At 38.2% G+C, this 17,447-nt stretch overlaps 1 protein-coding gene across 9 annotated transcripts in view; it reads left to right on the top strand.

The window, feature by feature from the left end:
* The window catches only part of FANCC (FA complementation group C), a 279,290-nt gene that overhangs the window by 82,826 nt on the left and 179,017 nt on the right, over window positions 1-17,447 (top strand). The window lies entirely within an intron of this gene.

Genomic DNA, 17,447 nt, shown 5'->3' with positions numbered 1-17,447 from the left:
GAGTTCAGTGACCCATAGCATACAGTTATTTAAACTCCTCCTTCAGAGGCTTGTAGCCCCAAGAAGAAGAGTGGGATTAAGCAGGTGGGATTTATTAAGATTCCATGGTTCTCTACAAGGATTTCACCTTTTATTTTTCATTTTGATGGTAATTTAAAAATTCAGTTGTTTCCAAACACTTAAATGCCCACAATTCTAGCTAGTGTCTTCAGATGTCAGAGCCTGCGGTTCTGTTTGTATTGGCGCCAAGTAGCACTCCTTTTAGATATTGCAAATGAACAGAGGTGAAAATGCAAATCATATATTTGAGCTGAGTGAGAGATTGCTGTTTCACAGTAGTTTAAAAAGAGAAAAGGGTAAATTTAGCCATCCCCACATATGGTAGCAAATGACAGAAGCTGCTGGTAGTTTTTGGTAGACAGTACCAAATTTACATGACCAGTCCAAGTGAGATTTAGTAACCTGTCCTCGATCACATTGAATTCATTTTGTTGATTGAAATTTTATTCAGTTTGTAGATTTGTTGGTATTTGTGCATGTAAAAATTTTGTAGATGAATAAGAGTTATAAGCATAATGGTTTTACTGGTTTTGTACTTGTTAGTATTTAACAGGTTAAAAATGGTTTTAGATGGCTCTGAGAGCCCTCAGCAGTTTTTTCTTCAAGTTTGAGAGACATGGATCAAAGGGTAGCTTAACTCTTCCTGTGCAGTGTAGTAGCATCCTGTGTTTGGTTTTTATGTTTTTGCCTGGCTCACTCCTGCTCATACTTCATGCTTTTACTCAGCATAGGCATCCTTTCTCTCTGGAAGTGTCTGACACCCCCGTGCTGGGTGAGGTGCCCCTTCTTAGTGCTCCCTGCAGCACCTTCTGTTTGCTTTTTCCCAGCCCTTCCCACAGGGGATTGTGTTGTTTCTGTTTATAGATCCTGATTTTCTCATTAACCACAGGTTGCTTGAGAGCAAGGAACACACTGCCATCTTTTTACTTAGAGTGTTTTTGAGAGTTTCTGTCATAAAGTGTAGGCTCCCAATAAATGTGTGGGATTTTTTGTTTCTGTTTATTTAGTAATAAATTGTGAGTGGAACCAAGGGTAGAAAGAGGCAGAAATAACTTGGAGGCAAATCAGTGACAAAGGTAAGATTTCTAATATTTTAATATCTAGTGTGCTCCTCAGCCCATTTTTCAAACTTTTGGTCTCACCAAAAATCACAATCTTACTCTAAGATAAGAGAATTAAGGACAAGAATGCAAGGAAAGTAACCACTATTTCTAACAGAATGTATGTGGGAAGACTGGTATTTTTTTGAGCCTCAGTGGTTGCTCTTTGGTGCTCTGACAGATAACAAGGTCAGGGGGCTCTTTCTTAGTAGCTCCAAAAGCAAGCACTATCACAAAGGGATGCTTCTGCTTGGAAGCTAGGTCCAGAGAGCAGTTCTTTTCTCCACACACCTGGGGCCATGGGCCGGAGAATGGAGCCCCATAAATCCTTAGACAGAGTTATCTGCTAGATTAAATTTCCTTAATTCTTTGCAAAGTCATCTGAAGAGTGTGTTCACTCTGCACCTGGATTGCAGTTGCTTCCTCTGATTCCTTAGACCTAGATTTTGTTTACGATTGAGGTTTGTTTGAAATTATCTGTAGATTTCATGTCTGTGTTTTTTATTAGACTATCTCCAAGGAGAAATGCTGCTGACTCAATAGAGAAAAAGCCAGCTCCTCCTAGTGGAACTTTCCTTAAAACCTCATTGTTTTTTTTTTGGGGGGGGGGGAATATAATTTCTTTCTTAAGCACTTTATGTGGAAACAAGAATATTTTATTGTGACTTTTTAAAAAAGTCACAAACACAGGGACAAATTGACCAGTCTTACTTAAAATAACGAAGCAAAGAAATATTACTTTTTAGTAAATTAAAAATACTGGTATCAGGCTTTCAGTAAGGCAGAGGTGGTGTGTTGTCAACCTTAAGCATGGTTGGACATAAATTTCTTAATTTTATTTTTGATTATATTCCTAGAGGTTTTAATTCTCTCTCTCTCTCTCTTCCTCTTTTGAAATAGGCTCCACACCCAATGTGGCTTGAACTCACAACCCTGAGATTAAGAGTCACACGCTCTACTGACTGAGCCAGCCAGGCGCCCTTAAATATTTTCTGATAAGGCCATTGTGCCCCTAGTTGATGACATTAATTGGAGGCTAGGTATTTAATTTGTCTTTTTCTTCTCTCATAAAGTGTGTTTTGTAGCATTCTGTCCTTAAACCTCTGTTTGGTGCTTATTTCATGGGAGAAGTGACTTCAGTTGACTCATGCTCAAGGGAAATGAAAAAAATAATAGTGCTTTTTATCATAGGTTGCCATTTTGGTCATGGGCCATATTTGGCATGTATAGACTTACCTCTCCTACGTGTGGCCTAGAGATGGAATAGACCAAAGGAAAGCAATTTCTAACTTTCCTGGCCCCTGACAAGTATGATACATCCATTTTGAGACTGTGAGGTTTTTAATGAACTTTGAAATGTTGACAATCTGGGAGCTTCATGTCTATCAACACAAAATCAGTTCAAATTTTGTCTGTCTTAGTCTCTCCTCTACAGCAGCCTTAGTGGATTTGTTTATTTATGTATCACACATTTGTTCAACAAATATTTATTGAGTTTCTATGTGCCAGCTACTGTGCACAGCAGTGGTGTCAGAATGTGCTTAGCAAACTAGGTCCTGAGGACATGTGCCAGTTATATGTGTTTGACTGCAGGTAACAGAAAAGCCAATAAAAGGTGGCTTAATCCCAAAGGAAAATTCAGAGTAGGATGGCTACTTAATTGCCTCAACTATGCTAGTGAGAGGACCCAGGTTCATCTTTCTGCTCTGCTCTTTGTAGGTTTTTGGCCAGTCCTCTCAGGCGTATTTACTGCTGGATCCCAAGGCAGCCACTGCTATTCTAAGCATCACATGAAGACTATAATATCTAATATAAAAAAATGTGAATTTATTTTAGATTGAGAAAGACTCTATCAGAAACCTTCCAGCCAAAGCTCAGTTGTCATTGTCCCAAGTAGCATAACGCTGGCCATTCCTACAGTTGGTAAGAGGGCAAATGGAAATACCGTGACTGGTCTACACCAGCCATTCTCAAAACGTGGCTCAAGAACCCTTGGGTATCCCTGATTCCCTTTCACAAGGATCATAAGGGCAAAACTATTTTCATAATAATGCTAAGACATTATATACATCATCCACTCTCATTTTCTCTGTAATCTATAGTGGAGTCAAAGATTACATGATGTATGATGGTATCATTGCTCTGGCAGCTAATGGAATGTGTGTGTGTATATTTTTGGGTCTTACATTTTTTTCAGGTTTAATTTCTAATGTGGTAAATACAAATATAACCCCGTTTTATTATAAATATATATATAAATATTATATTACATAAATATAAATATATAAATATAACCACATAAACAAAACCTCTCGGTAATATCTTTAGTAATGTTTAAGAATATAAAGGGTCCTGAAAATGTTTCCGATTTCCTGGTCTCCATTAATCAAGATGTTCACCCGTGGCATTGGAACACATCCCAGCTTCCCCAAGACTCATGGCTGTGAGATTCCTGGATGAACTGATTCTGTTAACAAAGAAGCAGCAGAAGGGTTAGGGCTGTCAAGTAGACAGTTCTGAGGAGGAGTTCTGTTCTGAAGAGGGGGCCTTGGACAGGAGGACATAGCAGGGACATAGCACATACTTCAGGCTTTGTCTCTGCTTTGACCAGAGCCATGCTCAAGTCTGTCCTTATTTTGTTTTTAAATGTAGTACAAGTATACATAAACATACAACTTATCATTTTAACTATTTTTTAAATGTACAATTCAGCAGCATTGATTATATTTACAATGTTGTACCACCTTCACCACCATCCATCTCCAGAACTTTTTCATCTTCCCAAACTGAAACACTGTACCCTTTAAATAATAATTCTCCACCCAGTCCCTGACAACCACTATTCTATTTTCTGCTTCTATGAGTTTGACTACTCTGGGTATCTCCTATAAGGGCAATGATATAATACTTGTCCTTTTGTGTCTGGCTTATTTCTCTTAGCATAATGTTGTCAAGGCTCGTCCATGTATGTATCAGAATTTCCTTCCTTTTAAGACTGATAATACTCCATTGTATGTATATATCCATTTTGTGTATTTACTCATCTCTCAATGGACATTTGTGTTATTGCCACCCTTTGACTATTGTAAATAATGCCGTTATGAACATGGGTGTACAAATATCCATTTACTTTCCTACTTTGAATTCTTTTGGTATATATGTAGAAGTGGAATTGCTGGGTCATATGATAATTCAATGTTTAATTTTTTAGGACCCATCATACTGTTTTCCACAGCAGCTACGCTATTTAGTATTCCCACCAGCAATGCTGGGTTCCAATTTTTCTGTATCTTCACCAACACTTGCTGTTTTTTGTGTTTTTAAACAATAGTCACCCTCATGGGTGTAAAGTAGTATGTCATTGTGGTTTTGATTTCCATAATGATTAGTGATGTTGAGCATCTTTTCATGTGTTTTTTGGCCATTTGTATATCTTTGAGAGAGATCTATTCAAGTCCTTTGTCCATTTTTTAAAAACTGGGGTTTTCTTTCTTTCTTTCTTTCTTTCTTTCTTTCTTTCTTTCTTTCTTTCTTTCTTTCTTTCATTGAGTTGTGGGAGTTCTTCATATATTCTGGATATTAATCCCTTATTTGATACATGATTTGCACAGGTCTGTCCCTTTTATGTGTTGAACTTTTATACAAGGTTTCATTTTACTAAACAATTTTTTAAAGAGCTTTAAAGTTCTATATCACTGTTGTCATTGTTGTCACTTTTGTGACTTCATCCTAGATGTTTACCCACTGTACTGGTTTAGAAGATACAGATGGTAGGAGCTTGGTAATTACTTTAGTGCTCACAATTAAATTATAATAACTACTTTTGAATTTCTCACACTATTCAAAATGTAGCCCTGGCTACTCTTATTTGCATACTTGGCCTTATAGATTACCAACTCTTTGCCATGAAAGAAAACAATGATGATTAAAATGAAATGATTTTTAGAATATTTTTCCTTTATATCTGTGGCAATTGTAGCCTTTGACAGGACTTTAAAGGCACCAGATTCCTCATCATATCAGCTGAGTAAGGATTCTTTTTAGATTTTTTCAGAAAATCTAAAAACAGTTGAGTTCTAAGTTGTCTCTAGATGGGACAGCCCTTTTGAGATAGCGAATTGCCTTTCAACAGCAATACTAATGGAGGATCAGAAAATTGTAAGTTAAATTATAGAAGGGATTTTCCATCCTGAAACTTTATAGATTAAGAGAGGGTAATACTGTCACATAATGTTAAATGAGAGGCTGGAATTGCTGGCTCATGCCATTCCTGGTCACTCCCAGTGCTGTGATAGACAGAACATCCTGCGTGCTCCTGCCTGGGGCTGCAGGATTTACTCTTTGAAGTCAGGGCTGCTTAAATACTCAGGTGTGAACATGGAACTTTGGGAACCCACCTTGCTTTCTAAAAGATAATTTGAGAACCATTGGTCTGGGGGCTGTCCCTTGCCAGGTTCTTAACACTTGGTATCTAAATTAAGGGAAATGCTTTTGTTTGTTTTTTTAATAAATTAGGATACTTTGCCCCAGCCTGTCACCTACTTGTTTCTTTCCTCTTCATCATCTTTCTTCAGACACTGCTCAAGTGTTGTGATGCTTTTCTTTCCTTCATTACTTCTCATGAGTTGTGCTTGGTAAACACCATATTCTTTGTGAAGCACATTTCCATTAAGTTTTTGAATATATCCTTTACCCAGAGAACAGATATCACCAGAATGGGGAACCTTTTAGCGCTGAAGCATTACCTCTTCTTCACCTGCTGTATTTTGAATCCAGGCCGTTATCTTGGCGACTCACATTGTGAACCCTCATGAATAATGGTGTATCTTTGTGCCGTGGTGATTTGAGTTAATAAAATAGTACTTTGCAAGTAGTGGAGTCATTTTCAAGCAGTTTATAAATGAGAAAAGAGGGGGAGACAGTGATCCAAAGCAGACACCATTTTTTAAAAAGGTTATTTATTTATTTATTTGAGAGAGAGAGAGAGAGAGCAGAGTGAGCAAGAACATAGTGTGGGGGCGGGCAGAGGGAGAGAGAAAAGCAGGCTTCCAGCTGAACAGGGAGCCCGAGGTGGGGCTCGATCCCAGGACCCTGGGATCATGACCTGAGCTGAAGTCAGACATTAACTGACTGAGCCACCCAGGCGCCCCCAATGCGGACACCATTTTGAACCAGCCCTGTTTCAGTATCTGATGTTTGCTAGCTCTGATGGCTGGATTCCCTTGCTACTTTATCCCTCTTCCTTCTGCCTCCTTCTTCTGTAGGATCTCCTCTAATAGCAAAAGACAGGGACATGAACAAGTACATGGGGATCCTTTACTAGACAGTCATTTGCATTTGGGTGTCTAGCTCTCTCTGCTCACAGGACATTTCTTTTGTCTCTTCTATATGGCAATTTCTGAAGGTCATTTTATTTTCTCCTGGAAATATATAGTGAGGAGACTAAGAACTTTTGTTGTTTTTAGTCTGTATATGTGGAGAAGGTGAAATCATGGTTTTGATTCTTTAGGACTGGGTAAATGTGCCAAAAGAGAAATAACTCAAGAAATGGAAAATGAGGATTTCCTTCCAACTTTCTGTGCCATTTGCTTTTGCCACATAAGCATATACAGTTTGTGTACAAAATACTTGTTAAAACCCTGAGTTCTAAGGAAGTGATGTCATTGGCATCCACCTTTCTTTTATGCTCTCAAAAGATGCTAAACATTATTTCTCTGGTTGCTCCAATGAAATGAATATGGGCATAGACATCCATGTGAGGGCATGCACACTAAGCAGACTCATGAGAAAGTAAAAAATTTACGTTGGAATTTGATATTCTTGATTTACATCAAGAATTTGATATCAATCAAAAGATGTAAAGTCAGATCTCAGTTGTCTAGTAAGTGTGCAGATTAACTGGGATACAAAAATTAATGATTTGTGAAAAAAGTTGAAATCACCGTGAATCTGCAGAATCCTCTCTTTTATGAGGCATGGATTCTGTTTTAGCTGCATGGACACAGCCTCATTTTTCTCTGCTTGAACATGGACCTCTCACTGGTTACCCTCCTCTGAGAGATGAATTGGATGTCTCTTCCACCTTATGACAATGGCCCTCTCAGGGCAAAGCAGTAGCCACATAGCTATGGGGAAGTGAGGGTGGGTAGAGAAGGCTGTGGATTTTCTCCTCCTGAGAGCCAAGACTAGGAAAAATGGAGCCATTATTTGAGGATGGGAAGGAGAAAGAGAAAACAAGCACTAGGATTGTATCTCTGGCCAATTCTGATAGTTGTAATATTTTCAGAGAACTCAGCTAAAAAATAGAAGATACTCTTTCAATACTTTAAAATTTTTATTGTATTCATCAGATACTTTAATGATTAGCATTTATAAGCTATAACATTTTTTCTTTTTTTCCTTTGGAGTAATATCTGTATGGTAAATGTATATTTAGAAGTTTTTTTTTTTTTTTTTTTTTTTAAAGATTTTATTTATTTATTTGACAGAGAGAGACATAGTGAGAGCAGGAACACAAGCAGGGGGAGTGGGAGAGGGAGAAGCAGGCTTCCCGCGGAGCAGGGAGCCCGATGTGGGACTCGATCCCAGGACCCCGGGATCATGACCTGAGCCGAAGGCAGACGCTTAACGACTGAGCCACCCAGGCGCCCAATGTATATTTAGAAGTTAAAGATTTTTTTTTTCTTTTGTAATGGAAAGTAACACATATAGAAAAGCACATAAACATGACTCACGGTTTTATAAATTTTTAAAATGTTAATACACATGTTACTGGCATCCAGGCCAAGAAATAGAATATTGCCAGCATATTGATTGCCATTTACATATACCTTCCCCATAGTACTTCTTTTCTTCCTCTAAAGGTAATAGAATTCCTGACTTTTCAGGGTAACCACTGCAGTTTAGTTTTACCTGATTTTGAACTTTGTGTAAATGAATCATATCTTATATATTATGGGTTGGTTTCTTTTTCTCAACATTATGATTGAAAATTCATCTCTATGCCTGTAGGTATTTTCACTGCTGTATAGTATTCCTTTGTATGAATATATCACATTTAATTTATTCATTCTACTCTTTTTTTTGGCATTTGGGTTCTTTTCAGTTTGGGTCTATTATGAACAGTGCTGCTATGAACATTCTGCTGGTGTACATAAACAATAAGCTTGGAGTATTCTTTGAGGGAGAGTTTTTAATTTGTGGATTTTTGCATGATTATGATTTACTGAGAGGGATGTGTGAAAATTCCCAGTATGATTGGGATTGATTATTTCTTTTTGTAGGTATGTCAATTTCTGTGTTATATTTTGAGCTTTATAGTTTGTTTTACATTTCTGTGTTACTGGAGCATACAAATTTAGAATTGTTTAATCTTCTTGGTGAATTGAACACTTTGTCATTACTAAGTGACCCTTTTTACCTCTGGTAATGCTTTTTGTCCCAAAGTGTATTTGAGTTGGTACAGTTTATTGGATTCCTTTGGTTAGGTTTGCATGGTTTTTCTTTTCCTATTCTTTCAGCCTCTCTGAATTACTGTATTTTTATGTTTTAGATGTATCTTTTGTAACAACATACAGTTTTTTTAAATTAAAAACTGATAGCGTTATCTACAATAGCCAAATTATGGAAACAGCCCAAGTGTCCATTGATTGATGAATGGATAAAGAAGATGTGGTGTGTACACACACACACACACACACACACACACACACACACACACACACACACAGGAATATTACTCAGCCATGAAAAAGGATGAAATATTGCCATTTGCGACAGCATGGATGGAGCTAGAGAGTATTATGCTAAGTGAAATAAGTCAGTCAAAGAAAGACATACCATATGATTTCACTTGTATGTGTAATTTAAGAAACAAAACAAATGAGCACAAAGGGGAAAAAAAGAGAAAGGGCAAACCAAGAAACAGACTCTTAACTACAGAGAACAAACTGATAGTTACCAGAGACGGGGGGTGGGTGAAATAGGTGATGGGGATTAAGGACTGCACTTGTGTTGGGCACCAGGTGATTTATGGATATGTTGAATCACTATATTGTACACCTGAAACTATTATTACACTGTTTGTTAAGTAACTGGAATTTAAATAAAAACTTAAAAAATAAATAATAAATAAAAAACTAAAAAACCTGATAATCTTTGGGTTTTACTTAGAAATTTAAGCCATTTATATATCATATAATTACTGATATATTTGAGTTTAAATCTACCATCTCACTCTGTGCTTTTTTAAAATCTTGTCCATACTATATTCCCTTTTTCTCTTCATTCTTCCCCTTTTGGGGTGGTTTTTTGAATTGTAAATTTTTCTCTTCTGATAACTTGGAAATTATATACTACCTGTTGATATTCTATTAGTGGATATCCTAGAAATCACAGTACGTATTCTTGAATTATTAAAACCTAATGTTAACACTTTTATCTTCATTCTCCTGGAAAATGCAGACTTTAGAACTCTTTGACTCTATTTTTCTTATATACTATTGTTTTTATATATCTTAATTTCTGTATATATTTAAAACCCCAATGATATTATTCTTATTTTATATCATAAATGTTAATTTAATTTTTTCCATGTATCTACCATTTTTGTTATTTTTCATTTCTTCTTGTGCCTCCAGAATTCTGTCTGGGATCATTTTTTGTCTGAGAGCAGGCTTACTGGTGGCAGATTCTCTCATGGGTCAGATGTTTATTTCACTTTATCTTAAATATTTTAGGTGGGTATAGTATTCTGGGTTGGCCCTTTTTTCTCTTTTATTGTATTGAAGGTATGTTTTCTAGCCATCTTGCTGTATTTTTTTAATATCTTATCCATTCTTCTGTATATTCCATTATTTTTATTTTCCATGTTGAATTCTGGGTAGTTTCTTCTGCTATATCTTCTAAGTTCACTAATTCTGTTTTCAGCTGGGTCTGATCAGCTGTTAAACCCATCTGTTGAATTCTTAATTTCAGCTAGTTTTTTTTTTTTTTCAGTTTTAGAATTTCTACCATATTCTTTGTTTTGTTTTTTTGTTCTTGTCTGTTGTTTTGGAGTTCTTCTTCATGTGTTCTTTTCTTCCTGTGTGCTTGATTGTCTTCATTATGTAATTTTTATTGTATTTGAAAAATTATTTTTAGAAATAGAAACCTACGATGATGTTGTTTTCCTTCAGAGAGGATTTTTGTTTGTATCTTCCAGGCACCTGGCAGCAGACTTAGAAACCAGGGACCACCTTAATTTAGTTTTAATTTCGTAGTTAGGCGTGGTATATGCAGGCTGGTTCACTTCTGTTTCACCCATCCTCCCAGGGTGTACCCTTATAGGCCTCAACCCTAAGTGTGGGGTGGTTTACCAGGCCCTCACTTTGGTAGGGCTGGCCTCCTACTATTATTCTCTGGCAAGGTTATCAAAAGAGGATTTTTGTTTTTTTTAAGATGTATTTATTAATTTTGGAGTGGGGGGGAGGGGCAGAAGGAGAGGGGGAGAGAGAGAATCCCAAGCAGACTCCCCGCTGAGCATGGAGCCCAATGTGGGACTCAGTCTCTTGACCCTGAGATCATGACTTGAGCCGAAATCAAGAGTCAGACGCTCAACTGGCTGAGCCACTCAGGCACCCCAAAAGAGCTTTTTTAACCTTTGCCTTTTAACTGCATCTTCAGGATCAGAAATGCATCCCTAGGCCTGTGTAACCCATGTGCCAGGATCTTTCTCTATAATTTGACACTGTCTTTCTGATTCCTTGATGATTTTTAAATTATGTTTTTGTATTCCATGCTCAGTAGGTAGGTTGGTCTCAATTGTATAGTCTACCATTACCTGAAGTAGGACTGAAATTGGATGCAATTTTAATTAAGTATGTTTACACTAAATATATTATGTACCATACTTTTGTTTACCTCACCTATCCTGGTTAATCAAGAGAATTTATGATAGACTTCTACTTCCAGCTATTTACAGTGCCTAGAAGAGCCAGATAAAACATCTTTTGAAGCCATTGAAGTCAGTACTCAAGGGGTTAAGCCCCTGGCGTGAAAGGAAGTGCAGAGTACTGAACAGATTCTTTAGCAGCTTTTCACCCTCAGGGCATTGCCATTTCTTGAGAAGCTGGGAGAGACTGAGAACCTGCAAGAGGGGGTCAGAGAAGTTAGCAACTCTTCTGGCAATTTCACAGGGTTAGAGAGACATACATTGGATTTCCATAGGAAAAGATTGTTATTCTTACTACCTAAAACTGTACAGCTTTGATATGTCAAGAAACATCATAAAAATGCAGGAGAATGGATAAAATAGGAAAATCACTGTTTTTCAACCCCTAATGGATCTAAAATGATCATCAATTCAGAAGACCATTCAGGAAAGGGTTGATGGTGAACTTTATAATGGATGGATTAGGTTGACAGTACCTGAAACAACTGATCAGTTTCAACATTATGGTACATGAGACAACCAGTATATGCCTTCTGGTTTGATTCAAAGCACACACCACTACAAATGAAGTATTCTTGGGAAAAGGTTGACCCTAAATCTAAAAAAACCCTCTGAATCGTGCTTTCAGTTTGTAGGCAGTATAGGGGATAGCAAAACATGCTAACACCACAGAAATGCAATCAGCCAAATGCACCTTTGAAAGCTTCTACTAGTCAATACAATAGATTCTATTAGCTTCTTCTATTGGTTGTTTTTTTCAGGGGATGAATGTTATGAAAAAGTTAAAAAAATCAAGGGGTAATTATTACAGATTAAGGGACACTTATTTTTATATTATTTTGTTACAGAGTAAAGGAGAAATATCAATATTGACCATATGCAATGTGTAGATCTTGTTTGGATCCTAATATAAACAACCCAACCTAAAGGGAAATTTTAAAGAAATTTGAACTTAGATGGGCTATTAGATGATTATTGCTGGATTTATTGGGTGTGAAAGATAGCGTAGTTAAGTTTCTTTTTTCTTTTTGAGTCCTTAGAAAAGAGATACAAATCAAAGTATTTTGGGTAAAGTGGTATGATGTCTGTGATTTGCTTGAACTAGTTAATGGGTGCATAGGGGTTCATTTGGCTGTCTTGTCTGCTTTTTGGTGTCTTTAAAGATAGTCATTAAACTGGGGGAAAAAAAGAAACATAAACAAAAGTTAACTTGTACCACATAGCCTGTGCCTTAAGTGACATCATCATAAGCTCTTCTCTCTGTTGGGTAAAAGTCTGCTGTTTATGAGTGGTGTCAGATAAAGAGACGTAAACTTTATTTTTTATTTATTTATTTATTTTAAATGTTTTATTTATTTATTCATGAAAGTCAGAGAGAGAGAGAGAGGCAGAGGCAGAGGGAGAAGCAGGCTCCCCGCCTAGCAGGGAGCCCGATGCGGGACTCGATCCCAGAACCCTGGGATCATGACCTGAGCCGAAGGCAGACGCTTAACCATCTGAGCCACCCAGGCGCCCCTAAACTTTATTTTATTTGCATAGCATTCTTTCCTAGCTGTTAGCCTCATCTGTTAGACCTATGTAACTCTCTCACTCTTAAGGAGGCACACCTTGATCCATAGTCTTAGTAAGAATATATGGAATGGAAGAAGGGCAGTTCTTCAGTGCAAAAGTGGGGTGCATTCATGTTAAAAGAACAGGAAAAAGGGTGGTAGATGGGCAAAACCCACAGATATCTACTACTTTACACTTGCTGGTTACTCAGGACATTCAGACCTGCTGCTGTCTACACAAAGAATTTTTAAAACACTTCCAACTAACATAATTTAGCTTTCCCTTCAAAATAGGAGATAATCTGAAGTAATGCCTGGTTAATGCTTCTGGCTTCAGGTCCAGAATTTCTGGATAATGTCAGTTCCTCTTCCATTTCTGTGATAGTTGGTAAATTAAGACTTTAGAAAATTTATCTACTAATAATATACTCTATATATGCAGTAGTAGGAGAGGGAAAAATGAAAAGGAAGGGAATTTAAAAAAATTATATGACACAGCAGGGAAGACATACACAGCATCCAAAAACCTCACTCACGCATTTTGCTCAAGCAGGCATAATTTGCACATGATGATAGAGTACTGCTGGGCACACCCGGCTTTGTGGCTTGGACGATCAGTCCAGTCACTGAGGCCTGCTATAGGCTCTGCCCAGAATCCAGATCTTCCACACACACTTTAAACACCATTGGATCTGCTGGGTCATATGTGGCAGAGCAATTTAGCATGAACCAACTGTGCAGTGATTCTTGCTCTGGGCCCTACCCATATTTCTCATTGCCAAAAAATAGGCAGAAGCAGATAAATGGTCTAAAACCCATGCAAGTTTATGTTCATGAGTCCCAGAGATGTCAGCCAAATGTTTTGAAAAGGTGCAAAAAGGTGGACAGTAAAACCCAAGTTTGTTTTCTGCACTTATCATCCAGCTATCCAGGTCTCCACATTGGAGGCAGCCACTGGTACTAGTTTGTAGTTTATCCTTATTTTAAAGGGCATATTCTGTCTTGTATGGACCATTGGATCACAAGAAACTTCCTGAAGTGGCAGGCCCTGTATGTTCATGGGATTTATATCCCACCATCTGGAACACATGCAAAGCACCTGTGTCTTCTTCATCTCTAGGTTCTGTCAGCCTGATAACTTCAATATGGTAGACTAGTGTAATATACCGTGTTCTGAGTTGATAGGAGGTGAAAGTGAACTGCTTTAAGGGAGGTGAAAGTGAACAGCTTTCTCATGTCCTCAGGTTATCCCAATGGAGAAATGTGTTTATTACCAGCTTCGTAACTGCATTCTAGGTGCCGGGGGCAGCGGGGGGGTGGGGGGGTGGTTACTAGTTTATTCCAGTTAGGATCTACATCTGAAAGTACACCTTGAGTTGGAGTCACCATTTGATTATGTTTATGATAGCCCAATATCATTGACTAAAACCAACTGGCCTCCTGGTTGGAGAGGTGGGTTTTGTTTTTTTTTTTTCTTTGTTTTTTTTTTGCAGATCACCAGACATCATTTTTTGATAATCCAATCTTTCACTTGGCCATTCCTACTAGAAGAGTATAATGAGGTAGCGTCCCTGATCATAGGCAATACCTCATTGACCTGTATTCCCTTCTTGTTCCATGGACTTCTGGTTTCCGATACCCTAATACAAACAGAAGTTTCCCTGCTGTTTTCTATGATTTGGCCCAGTAACCAGTTCTAAATTCCTCTTCTTTCTTCAAAGGTTTGTTGCCTGCAGCCCACTATCTAGTTTGTATTAGATATTATATCAGTATATATGAAACTATCAGTTTGTAGTTGCTTTTTTTTTCTGAAACCACAGAAATCAACAGTGGTTAATTTAAGGGGGAAAAAAAAGGATTTTGCAGAAAGCCCCTGGGTAGTGGACAGAATTAAAGAGAGAGCTGAGGGGCGCCTGGCTTGGCTCAGTGGGTGGAACGTGCAACTCCTGATCTCAGCTCAGGGTTGTGAGTTCAAGCCCCACGATGGGTATAGAGATTACTTAAAAATAAAATCTTTTTTTTTTTTAAGATTTTATTCATCCATTTGACAGAGAGACACAGCGAGAGAGAGAGAGAGCACAAGCAGGGGGAGCAGTAGGCAGAGGGAGAAGTAGGCTCTCTGCTGAGCAAGGAGCCCGATGTGGGACTCAATCCCAGGACCCTGGGATCATGACCTGAGCCGATGGTAGATGCTTAACTGACTGAGCCACCCAGCCACCCCCAAAATAAAATCTTTTAGAAAAAATAGCTGGAAAGCTATACCTTGTTAAGGACATGATGTAGGGTGGCCTTAGGGATCTAGACTGAGAGAGTCTTTGGAATGACTTAGTTCCATCCTTATGTCAGTCTATTCAAGATTCAGATTCCCAGCACAGGGTCTGGTTTGCCTAACCTGAGTCATCATCTCACCTCTTGGCTGATGCCGCAAGGTGCCTTGATTAATAGGCTCACCAAGACTTGTGGAATGAAGGAGAGGTTCTTTCTTCAAGGGACAGTGAGGTGTTGTAACCAAAAGAAGAGAGGAGGAATGCTCAACAGGCACAGTCAACAGATGCCCATTCCACGGTGTTCGGATTAGGTCATCATTTCTCAGTAGAGGTGTCATCGGCCTTTGGGGTAAGACTATTTTTCTTCGTGTGATGCTGTCCCAGTGCATTGCAGTATGTTCAACATCCCTGGCTCCTGGGCACTAAATACCAGCAGCACTCCCACTGCTAAGCATCACAGTCAGGTCTCCTTGTTTCCCAGCCATTACCATCTCCCCCTAGACCGGCTGTGAACAGGCTCTCAGAACCATGGCTACATGATCCCTAAAGCTGTTTCCATTTAAAACAATCAGATGTATTCCTATGGCTAAGCAAAAGGTTGTTTGTAATTTGGCTATAATAAAATAATGTTTTCTGTTTCCTAACCAAAAAGGTCTTCAGTTTAGTGTCTCTGAATATCTAAACAGGCCTCATCTAGAACCGTATGAACTATGTATGAAATTCATTAATTTGTTTCTTCGGTTTATTTCTTTGTTTAGGGCACAGACTTTAGAGCTAGACTCTGAATCAAATCCCACAACCTGTAGATCTGCTATTTACTAGCAGTTACTTCCTTTGGGCTTTTACATAATCTTACTTTGGGCAATTACATAATCTCTCTGTGCCTCTGTAAAATGAAGATAATGATAATAATACCCATTTCATAGGGTTGCTTAGAGGATTAAATTAGTTAGTGTGCATAAATCATTTAATATATTGTTAAGAGCATAGTAAGTGTATGTAGGTATAAGCTATTACTGTATTTCTAAATGGGATATTAATTAAATTTCACATAGATACACCTTAAAAATTTTTTTTTCTGGGGAAGTTACCTTTTAAAAATTAAATTGCTATATCTGGAAAAGCATTTTGTTATGGCGTTTAGTTTAGAACTATACTTTGAAAAATATTGGTGAATTATTCATTCTTTTATCCAATATTTCTTGTTTGCCAAGCATTTGTTAAATTCTAGGAGACAGGGAATTATATACCAGTGGAAGAAGCAGTAACTAAGTGAGCAAATAATTACTGATGGGATAGGAGTTATGGAGGAATGAGCAGAAAGCAGTGAAGCAGGGAAGGCTTCCATGTGTTGACGGTGAACAGATGAGAGGCTTGGACCGGACAGGTGCACAGCATAGGAAATGAGAGCAGGTGCCAGAGCTAAGTTTTTGCAGGACTTCAGAGACTCCAGGAGAAGGAGCTAGGATCTTTTCTACAGGGAGTCTGTAGAAGCTTTTGAAGTTGGGGGGAGGTTTTAAGTAGGAGTGTGCTGGGTGTGATTCTCATTTGGGAAAGTTGTTTTGTGGACTGTAGAGAAAGAATTGGAGAGGGGTGGGTGGGACCAGGTAGAAGACTCTAGGGAAGAAATGGATGGGGATGGGATGGAATGCAGCAGTGGAGTTGGAAAGAAGTGGATAAGTTGAATGAAATCATGCATTTTTATTTTGGAAGTAGAATTGACAGGTGTTGGTGATGGCTTGGATGAGGAGGACAATGAGAGAAAGGGAGGAATCAGGGAGAAGGAATAAAGTTTTGGCTATTAGGTGCCATTTGACAAGATGCATATATTTCTTCTATGATTAAACCTTTTTTTTCCTCATGGTCCCTAAGACCAAGTTTTTAGGACCATTTAAAAATTTCCACCTTCCTGGTCTAGAGTTTTTTGTACTGCAACCAAATTGTATGCTCTCCTTAAATATTTTTATTTTCTTCTTTAGTAATGAAACCCCTATGTTGATGTTTTTAGCACCTAATTGGGACCATTTTATCTGTTAATTATTGCTGCTGAAAGTTTAAACTCACTCACTGTTTGCAGAGCTATCTTTTGAAATCAGATAGCTGAGTATCATCCCTGCCCCAAGAAAGTCGGAGACCTTGTAAAAGCCTGCATGGTTAAGAAGCAGCTCTTCCTCCTCTGCACGGTGTGCTTCTATGGGTGAGGATGGCGAGGAGCTGGGGTGGTGGGGGGGCACCTGGGGTTTATTTAGCCAGCTCTGCCTGAGGCCCACGCTCACTGCGCCACTCCACGGTTCTTTCTAACATGTACTTCATGTGTGGTAAGTCAGATTTATGGGCTATGTTCTATCCCTTAGGACTAGTACACCTCCTCAGTAATTGCAGTTTTTCATATTTTACTAAAATATGATTTCTTCTTGTGAATGAACTGAGATCAAGCATATATACTAGTCTTTAATTAAATCAGTTGCTCAAATCGATGCATGTGGAATGAATTATTTTACTTTTTCCGAAAAGTGAAGAGAAACTGGGAAGAAGTAGG

The sequence above is a fragment of the Phoca vitulina genome, unplaced genomic scaffold, assembly GCF_004348235.1.
Source record: "Phoca vitulina isolate PV1807 unplaced genomic scaffold, GSC_HSeal_1.0 scaffold70, whole genome shotgun sequence".
Classification (NCBI taxonomy): domain Eukaryota; kingdom Metazoa; phylum Chordata; class Mammalia; order Carnivora; family Phocidae; genus Phoca; species Phoca vitulina.
Note: the sequence above shows the minus strand (reverse complement) of the source record. Positions and strands in the feature narration are given on the sequence as shown.